This window comes from Microcaecilia unicolor, chromosome 2 (genome assembly GCF_901765095.1).
Source record: "Microcaecilia unicolor chromosome 2, aMicUni1.1, whole genome shotgun sequence".
Taxonomy (NCBI): domain Eukaryota; kingdom Metazoa; phylum Chordata; class Amphibia; order Gymnophiona; family Siphonopidae; genus Microcaecilia; species Microcaecilia unicolor.
The window spans coordinates 342,783,988-342,794,978 of record NC_044032.1 but is presented as its reverse complement, the minus strand read 5'-3'; positions in this window follow the sequence as shown (position 1 = coordinate 342,794,978).

Sequence of the window (10,991 nt, the reverse complement as noted above, 5' to 3'; positions counted from 1 at the left end):
ACGAATTCCAGAGTTTAATTACACGTTGGGTGAAGAAACATTTTCTCCGATTTGTTTTAAATTTACTACACTGTAGTTTCATCGCATGCCCCCTAGTCCTAGTATTTTTGGAAAGCGTGAACAGAAGCTTCACATCCACCTGTTCCACTCCACTCCTTATTTTATATACCTCTATCATGTCTCCCCTCAGCCGTCTCTTCTCCAAGCTGTATAGCCCTAGCCTCCTTAGTCTTTCTTCATAGGGAAGTCGTCCCATCCCCGCTATCATTTTAGTCGCCCTTCGCTGCACCTTTTCCAATTCTACTATATCTTTCTTGAGATGCGGCGACCAGAATTGAACACAATACTCAAGGTGCGGTCGCACCATGGAGCGATACAACGGCATTATAACATCCTCACACCTGTTTTCCATACCTTTCCTAATAATACCCAACATTCTATTCGCTTTCTTAGCCGCAGCAGCACACTGAGCAGAAGGTTTCAGTGTGTTATCGACGACGACACCCAGATCCCTTTCTTGGTCCGTAACTCCTAACGTGGAACCTTGCATGACGTAGCTATAATTCAGGTTCTTTTTTCCCACATGCATCACCTTGCACTTGCTCACATTAAACATCATCTGCCATTTAGCCGCCCAGTCTCCCAGTCTCGTAAGGTCCTCTTGTAATTTTTCACAATCCTGTCGTGATTTAACGACTTTGAATAACTTTGTGTCATCAGCAAATTAATTACCTCGCTAGTTACTCCCATCTCTAAATCATTTATAAATATATTAAAAAGCAGCGGTCCTAGCACGGACCCCTGAGGAACCCCACTAACTACCCTTCTCCATTGTGAATACTGCCCATTTAACCCCACTCTCTGTTTCCTATCCTTCAACCAGTTTTTAATCCACAATAGGACATTTCCTCCTATCCCATGACCCTCCAATTTCCTCTGTAGCCTTTCATGAGGTACCTTGTCAAACGCCTTTTGAAAATCCAGATACACAATATCAACCGACTCCCCTTTGTCCACATGTTTGTTCACTCCTTCAAAGAATTGAAGTAAATTGGTCAGGCAAGATTTCCCCACACAAAAGCCATGCTGACTTGGTCTCAGTAATCCATGTCCTTGGATGGGCTCTGTAATTTTGTTTTTAATAATAGCCTCTACCATTTTCCCAGGCACCGACGTCAGACTCACCGGTCTATAATTTCCCGGATCTCCCCTGGAGCCTTTTTAAAAAATGGGCGTTACATTGGCCACCCTCCAATCTTCCGGTACCACGCTCGATTTTAAGGATAAGTTGCATATCACTAGCAGTAGCTCCGCAAGCTCGTTTTTCAGTTCTATCAGTACTCTAGGATGAATACCATCCGGTCCAGGAGATTTGCTACTCTTCAGTTTGCCGAACTGCCCCATTACGTCCTCCAGGTTTACCGTGAAGTCAGTAAGTTTCTCCGACTCGTCCGCTTGAAATACCATTTCCGACACCGGTAACCCACCCCAATCTTCCTCGGTGAAGACCGAAGCAAAGAATTAATTCAGTCTCTCCGCTACGTCTTTGTCTTCCTTGATCGCCCCTTTTACCCCTCGGTCATCCAGCGGCCCAACCGATTCTTTTGCCGGCTTCCTGCTTTTAATATACCGAAAAAAAATTTTACTATGTTTTTTTGCCTCTAATGCTATCTTTTTTTCATACTCCCTCTTGGCCTTCTTAATCTGCGCCTTGCATTTGCTTTGACACTCCTTATGCTGTTTCTTGTTATTTCAGACGGTTCCTTCTTCCATTTTCTGAAGGCGTTTCTTTTAGCCCTAATAGCTTCCTTCACCTCACTTTTCAACCAGGCCGGGTGTCTTTTGGACTTCCGTCTTTCTTTTCTAATTTGCGGAATATGTATGGCCTGGGCCTCCAGGATGGTATTTTTGAACAGCGTCCACGCCTGTTGTACAGTTTTACTCTCTCAGTTGCCCCCCTAAGTTTTTTTTTTACCGTTCTTCTCATTTTATCATAGTCTCCTTTTTTAAAGTTAAACGCTAACGTATTGACTTTCTGTGTACAGTTACTTCAAGGTCGATGTCAAAACTGATCATATTATGGTCACTGTTATCAAGCGGCCCCAGTACCATAACGTCCCTCACCAGATCATGCGCTCCACTAAGGACCAAGTCTAGAATTTTTCCTTCTCTCGTCGGCTCCTGCACCAGTTGCTCCATAAAGCTGTCCTTGATTTCATCAAGGAATTGTATCTCTGTAGCGTGTCCCGATGTTACATTTACCCAGTCTATATTTGGATAATTGAAGTCACCCATTATTATCACATTGCCCATTTTGTTCGCGTCTCTGATTTCTTTTATCATTTCTGTGTCTACCTGCTCATCCTGGCGAGGCGGACGGTAGTACACTCCTATCACCATTTTTTTCCCTTTTATACATGGAATTTCAACCCACAGTGATTCAAAGGTGTGATTTGTGTCCTGCTGAATTTGTAATCTATCTGAGTCAAGGCTCTCTTTAATATACAATGCTACCCCTCCACCAGTCCGGTCTACCCTATCATTACGATATACTTTGTACCCCGGTATGACAGTGTCCCACTGGTTATCCTCCTTCCACCAGGTCTCAGTAATGCCTATTATATCCAATTTTTCATTTAGTGCAATATATTCCAACTCTCCCATCTTATTTCTTAGACTCCTAGCATTTGCATATAGACATTTCAGAGTATGTTTGTTGTTCTTTTTTGCATGATGCTTAGTACCTGACACTATTGATTTGACATCTTTTGTCTGATCTTTAGTTGTATTTAAGGGCACCTGGCCTACCATGGTCTGTTGTGCAACCTCACTATCCAGAAACCCTATCTTCCCTGTTTGTGAGGTATCTTTGCAAGATACCTTTTCCCGAACCATGCGCTTTTGAGCGACTGTCGGCCTTCCCCCCATTTCTAGTTTAAAAGCTGCTCTATCTCCTTTTTAAATGCCGACGCCAGCAGCCTGGTCCCACCCTGGTTAAGGTGGAGCCCATCCTTTCGGAATAGGCTCCCCCTTCCCCAGAATGTTGTCCAGTTCCTAACAAATCTAAAACCCTCCTCCCTGCACCATCGTCTCATCCACGCATTGAGACTCTGGAGCTCTGCCTGTCTCTTGGGCCCTGCACGTGGAACAGGTAGCATTTCAGAAAATGCTACCCTAGAGGATCTGGATTTGAGCTTTCTACCTAAGAGCCTAAATTTGGCTTCCAGAACCTCTCTCCCACATTTTCCTATGTCATTGGTACCCACAGGTACCAAGACAGCAGACTCCTCCCCAGCAGTATCTAAAATCCTATCTAGGTGACGCGTGAGGTCCGCCACCTTCGCACCAGGCAAGCAAGTCACCAGGCGATCCTCACGTCCACCAGCCACCCAGCTATCTATATGCCTAATGATCGAATCACCAACTACAACAGCTGTCCTAACCTTTCCCTCCCGGGCAGCACTTGGAGACATATCCTCTCCGTAATCTCCGCTTGTTGGACAAATCTCTCTTGTCGTCCCCCTTCTCCTCCACTGCTAATTCCAGGCTTCGTTCCTTTTCCCTTGCGGCACCTTATGCCTGGAATGAACTTCCTGAGTCAGTATGCCTAGCTCCATCTCTACCTGTTTTCAAATCTATGCTGAAAACCCACCTTTTCACCACTGCTTTTGGCTCCAAACCACTACTCAATTCCCCTATCCTTGTTCCTCCTCACCCAGTACTTTCCTTGCCCTTAATTGTCTTGTCTGTCTGTATTTTTAGATTGTAAACTCTATCGAGCAGGGACTGTCTCTCTGTGTCAGGTGTTCAGCGTTGCGTGCATGCGTCTTGTAGCGCTATACAAATGTTAATAATAATAATGTACTCTGCCTTAACAATGTCATCAGTTAGTAAACTAACATTTCATTTCCCCCCCCCCCCCCCTTCCCAATAGTCACCGACCATGTGAAATTTAAGGTAACTGATGATCTGAAAAAACACAGGCAATAATTCAGCTTTCTCAAGGGCAATTGATGGTGATACAAACACATAATCAGTACTAAAACTAACCCTCTTTCCCTCTCTAAACCAAGTAATCCCAGGAGCAACAGGGTGAAGACACTTAAAAACATCAAGCAGACCTGCATCCACTGTTACTACTACTACTATTTATCATTTCTAAAGTGCTACTAGATGTACGCAGTGCTGTACACTTCAACATAAAGAGACAGTCCCTGCTCGACAGAGCTTACAATCTAATTAGGACAGACAGGACAAACAAGAGATAAGGGAATATTAAAGTGAGGATGATAAAATAAGGGTTCTGAATGTGATAATGTAGCACACACACAGTCCATTCCCTCTCAATAATGGAATACACAATAGTTCAAAGGTACTGGTTACACTGTGTGTCTGTATGGTGCTCAATCCTCTTTCGGCTCCCCTACCTTTCCCTCAGTACCCCATCACAAGGGCTCATTTGTCCCCCTCAGTACACGCCTAGCAACCTCACTCTGCATCTCTCCCTCTGCAACTTATTCCTTTCTTTCTGTAAAACAGACACAGTCTTCTCCCAAAGTCACTGCCTTCCTTCAGCCTCAACTGACCCCCATCCATCATCTCCCTTAGTCTTAAAAGCCTCCCTTACTCCTTATAGGGATTTCTGGGAATCTCCTTACAGGTAACATGGGCTTTGAGCAGCAGACTGGCGACGTGGTTGCTTGCCTGCTTGACAACTGGTTCAAAAGCTGATTGGTGACATTATGAAGTCAGACTCATGGGAGTGCGACAAAGACAACTCTGTCCTTATTACAAATAATACTTTAGGGCGTAAGCATGAATGCAAAGGGTTTAAAAGACTTGTGATAAAACACTGTTGAATATACAAACAGTTTTCCTTTTTAAACACATTTTTAGACTTAACTATATGAAAATAAATATCTGATAACTGGTCACCAGGGCAAGTGATTTAAACTTTTCCTTGTGCTTTAAAACAACACCGGTGTAATCATCAACTGTAGCAATACTCTATAATACAGCTGCTGCATAAGCCTGAAGGAAATACCAAGATTTTATCACCACTGTTGGTATATATATCTATATATATCTTGCTTCCGGAACCTCTCATTCCAGCACAGAAGAAGAGGGAGGGTGGACACAGCAGTTGGGTCGCCTCAAGTTCTGAAGAATTGATTGGAACACACTATGCTGTCTCCCTTTGAGCTTTTTACTTGAGGTATCAGAGAAAATGGACTTCCGGTTCTGGTTGCACTGAGCCCTGATAAGTTTCTCATGCTCTCGTATCTGTCTTTCAAAATGATTCTGAATAGCAATCCCTAAAGATTCAGGATCCATGGAAGAACCATAAACTTCAGAGGGCAAAAGTAGAGACTAATAGGACTTCAGCTTTTGTTCTTTCTTATCTTCCCGGGCTTTTCTGAACCTAGGGGTATGTGGCACAGAATTCTGGTTAGAATCTGAAGCTTAAGTTGTTAAGGGTATGAGCACAAAAAACAGCAATAAGAAGAGAAAAGGCTGCATCACATGTCCAGACCACCATACAGCTCTCATCATTTCTTCTTTTTGACTCTCTCTTCCTTCTTCATCCCAGTAGCATCCTTAAACTGGACCACCAGTTTGGGTTTCAAATAAGCATCTCCGTTGGCCCTGCTGTCACTATCCTGAGAATCAAGCTCCTCCTCTTTCCTCTTATGGCACTCTGCAACATCCATCGAGCGTTCACCAGGATCCTTTGAGGTCTCTTTCCTAGTGGTTAGGGTGGTGGACTTTGATCCTGGGGAACTGAGGAACTGAGTTCGATTCCCACTTCAGGCACAGGCAGCTCCTTGTGACTCTGGGCAAGTCACTTAACCCTCCATTGCCCCATGTAAGCTGCATTGAGCCTGCCATGAGTGGGAAAGCGCGGGGTACAAATGTAACAAAAATAAAATAAAATCAGTGCTCCTCATGCTCCACACAGTGGAAAATCCAACAACTCTCAGAGCGGGTCAACAGTACCCCTTGAAGCACTTCTCCCTCGGAAGAGATGTCTATGGACTGCCTATCCTCTGGAGCAACCTCACCCTGAAGAGACTTGGTCAAGATACTATCACATCCCTCCTGTTGCACTCCATCTTCAAACGATAGAATGAACTGGCCAGCCTCCTCTGGGGTTATCAGGACAGCAGGCTCAACCTGTGAGTCTGGAGAAGCAGTAGCCCCACTCGCCTTTTTGACTATCTTTGGAGTCTCTGTGGCTGTCTCAGGTGTCTCCACAGCTGCCTCGGACCTCTCCTTGGCCTTTTTAGCAGCTACACTTGCACTTCTCAGGCTCACTTCAAAGTCCCTGAAAGGCCTCTTACTGGGTCCTCCTTTACTCCAATTAGCATAGTAATAGGGACAGGATTTTAAAACATGTCCCTTTTCATCACAAAGATTGCATGACTTCGTGATGACACAGGTAAAGGTAGTATGCCCAGCACCGCCACAATTGCTGCAATACTGTTAATCACAGTCTGTAGGAAAATGTCCATCACCTCCACATCTCCTACATTTTTTTGACTGGACCACATAGAAGACACTGCCCTGACCTGCCCCAGTCTGTATACAGCTTGGGCTATGGACCCAGTCCTTTGCAGCAGAATCAAAGTGCAAATTGACTTGAAATTTCATAGCTCCACTCTTAACACCGTCTTCATCACAAACTTCACTGCCATGAACAACTTCACAATACTGCTTCAACCATGTAAAAACATCCTGATACTTGACCAGTTCATTGTACATAAGAACAGTCAGTACACATCTCTCAGGTCAAGTGAGGGGAGTAAAAACAAAATTGTGAAGCATAGTACTATCTTTCTTGACTTCTGCCTTGGCAACACACTGTTCCAAAGCTTGAAACATGGTGAACACCACTTCAAATTTCTGGAAAATCAAATAATACAGCTGTCTCGGACCAAATCTCAATTGTTTGTGTGGGATGGGGAGTTTGGATTGTTTTTGCTTTGTGATGCTTTTTGTATACTCTGCTTAACTGGGGGGGGGGGGGGGGGAATAAGGTTTTTGATCTTGATCTGGAGCTCAGTTGGCTTAGGATGCTATTATTGTTTTTTATTTACTTATTATGCCACCTGCTGTAAATATAGTAACTTTAAATGTGAATGGTCTCAACTCACCCAAAAAACGTTCATTATTGTTTCAATTTTTATTGCATCAGAAAGCACAGGTGGTTTTTTTACGAGATTCACCTTAAAAGATCCCATGAACACTTGTTAAACCATAGAGTGTACTCTCATATATTGTTTGCAACAGATATTTCTGAGTCAAAAAAACGGGGGTGGCTATTTTGCTTCATAGAGATTTTAAAATACAGATCCAGAAGGTAAAAAGATATCCCCATGGATGATATTTATTGGCCCAGGTCCAGATAGCTGAGGTGAGGCTGACCTTGGCCAATGTTTACGCTCCAAATGTTGGACAGATTGAGTTTTTGACAGAAGTTAAACTTCAAATTGGTGGTTTTATTTAGGGCTCACATCTGCCTGCTCAGCTAAGAGACAACTCCAGCAAAATCCGCCAAACCCAGGTTCCGTCTCCCTGTCCCCCAAATCCATTTATGTTTAAATCTGTTTATTGACGTATTATATAAAACATATAGACATCATGCCCAACAAATAACCTTACTAATACAACAGACAACTTGTAATCCGTCCACATACATCAAGTCATTTTCTTCTTTTATCCCTTGACACTCCCTCCCCCCGCCCTCCCTTCCTTTTAGTATAAGGTTCAACAGTTTTTATTAATGACAATTCAAAGATAACATTGTTAATCTGGTGCATATACAGAAATTCAGAGTATTTAAACAAGCTCTGTTTAAACCGTATGATACAACTCGTTATCAAACTTTTACATTATTATCTCTACCCCTCCCCCCCTCTAAGTGTGAGTCGATATGTGTATGCTTTGACTTTCCATATTGAACTAGCTCCCTCCCGTCCCGGAGGAGGTCCTGGGTCTTATACTCTGATGACCCCCTCCCCCGTTCTGGAAGGTGACACTTTTATTGTGCAGACTTCGTCTACTATACCAAGCTACCAAGTGCTTTGGTTTGTTCTGTTAACCATGTTTGTATCTTAGGTGTAGCTTCTACTCCACCTTAACAGCTCTCCCATACACTGTGACATTTAACAACCCCACCTTCTCCCTTTACCCTCCCACTCCCCCCAACCTAATATTAAACAGAAAGAGAGAAAAAAAAAATAGCCGCTTCATAGTCGGTTCAGAATAAAGCTTCTCGCCCTGGGTGCCAGAGACTGGATATAAGGTTCCCAGATCCTCAGGAATGCCCTCTTTCCTTTTGGGGAGGATCCCACCTCTCTCCTCTCCATCATCATCAGTTCATATAAGTTATTTCTCCAATGCCAATATTCCGGCGGTTCAGAGTGTACCCAAGCCTGTAGAATCAGTTTCTTACCTACTAAACTGGCTTTCCTGATGAACTGCCAGGCTCCCCCCATGTGCAAAACAAATAACTCATACTGGTCTAAAAGGAGACCCTGCGGAGTAAGCGGAATCTTGCTCTTTAGTATCAACTCTAGAAATCCCACAATTTGCCTCCAATAGTTCTGGATCTTATAACATTCCCAAAGGTAGTGATATAATGTGCCCTCCCTCTGCCCACACTTAGAGCATAAAGGATCAATTCCTCCTCCAAATTTGGATACTTGATACTTTGACATGTAAGCCCTATATAAAATCCTGTATTGACATTCCCTCATGGCTGCATTTCTCGATAGGGTAGGAATCCTCGTCGATAACTTCTGAAAGTCTAGCTTCAGGTTTGGACGCTTTAGATCATGGGCCCATTTCCCTAAAATATGGTCTGTTCCTCTATCAGTTTCTGGATTACAAAAAGCATTGGGGGAGATGAGCAGGGGTAAACGCCTCCCTTGCATAGAACTAAAGAATGCCCTTATTTGGCGCCCATGTCCACTACTCAATTTCCTTTGCTCTAAAGATCTAACATAATGTGCTATCTGATAATATGCAAATTGATGACTTTGAGTAATACCTACCCCCAGAGCTCCAAGCTCCAACAATCGTCCCTTGGAATCTAGTACATGTTCCAGTCTGGTGATCCCCATCGTTGCCCACCTACAAAGTACTTTATTCTCCGTACCTGGTGAAAACTGTGGATTGCCCTGCAAAGGCAGAAGATCTGTTACGTCCGCCGCTAGCCCCCATATCTCATTTAACTCTCTCCACATTTGTCTCAAAGGTCTGACCAATATGCTATTGCTTACCCATGACGGGAGTTGTCGGCTCGGGCATTGTAACAAGAAATATAAGTGGTATGGTTTGAAACACTCCTGTTCCAAGCAGCGGGGGGTGTAATCTTGCCTATCTAATAACCAATCACCCAGGTGCCGGAGTAAACTAGCCTGATTGTAGCGGCGGAGGTTTGGTAAGCCAATGCCTCCCTCTCTCCACGACCCCATCATGAACTTCAAAGGGAGTTTTGGCTTTGACCCTCTCCAAATAAATTTCCTGACATATTTGAAGATTTGATTTACATCTTTAGCCCGTAATCGTATAGGGAGTACCTGAAATAAGTATAACCATCGTGGAAATTCCGCCATACGAAACAGATGCACTCTCCCATGCAGATTAAGTGGCAGGGCTCCCCATCCGTCTAATCGGTCCCTCAAAGCTGCAATCCTATTACCGATATTCAGCAAATGTATTTCCGATGTTTTTTTGGGAATCTGTACTCCTAAGTATTGGAGGGACTCTGATGCCCATCGTAGTGGGAACTCTGCTCCCCACATCCGCCTCACGCTATTATCTGTGGCTAGCGCTAATGATTTTGAATAGTTTATTTTAAAGCCGGCGAAATCCCCATATTCCCTAAAAAGTTCTAATAGGGCCTCCAAAGAACTTTTTGGTTGTGTTAGATGGACCAATAAATCATCTGCAAAAGCAGAAATCTTAAACCCTTCAGGTCCCCAATTTACCCCCTCTATTTCTGGGTGGCCCATAATTTCCCTGATCAATGGGTCTAATACCAAGACGAATAGTAGGGGCGAGAGAGGACACCCCTGTCTCGTCCCCCTCCTGATCGGAAATAGAGATGATTGTTCCCCATTAATCCATACATATGCCTGAGGATTTACATATAGTGCTCCTATCGCAGCCTGGAAAGCCCCTTCAATGCCCATCTTAGTTAGTTTTGACGCAGAGAAGGCCTTTGATAGGGTGGTGTGGGGTTTCCTATTTGCGGTACTGACAACCAGAGAAGGCCTTTTCTGCCTTTCCACCGTCTCCAAGGATACCAACAGTGCCCTTACATTCTTTGCCACTGCTCTCCCTTGCACAAACCCCACCTGAGGGGGTGCTATTAACCCAGGCAAAAGCTTTGCCAGCCGATTAGCCAGGATCTTCGCATATAATTTAAGATCACTATTTAATAGGGAGATTGGTCTATAGGAACTTACGTCAGTGTCGTCCTTCCCCGGTTTCCGTAATAAGATAATTTTTGCTATGTTAAGGGAGTCTGTTAGATTTATATAACAACATGATCTCAACTGGGACAATACCAGAGGAGGTGTGACCTGCTCTTGTAAGATCTTATAGAATGCTATGCTGAATCCGTCTGGCCCTGGCGCTTTATGCAAGTCACTTTGCTGTAAGGCCAGCATCAATTCCCCTTCCTCAATAGGATTGTTCAAAGTCTCTCTCTGCTCCTCAGTGATCTTGGGCAAATTTTGGTTTATTAAATATAGGTTACTATCTTCTACAATATCGGTAGGTTTTGCATACAGGGCCATATAAAATTCCCTAAATCTCCCTATAATATCTCCAGTTCCCCTTATGAGGTTCCCTCCTCTATCTTTCACTTGTAGGATCCCTGAGGGCCCTTTCTTCCCTTGCACTAACCTGCCCAATAATGCGCCTGCTTTATTTCCATATTGAAATAGTTGATATTTATAATACATTTGCGTTTTTTGTGC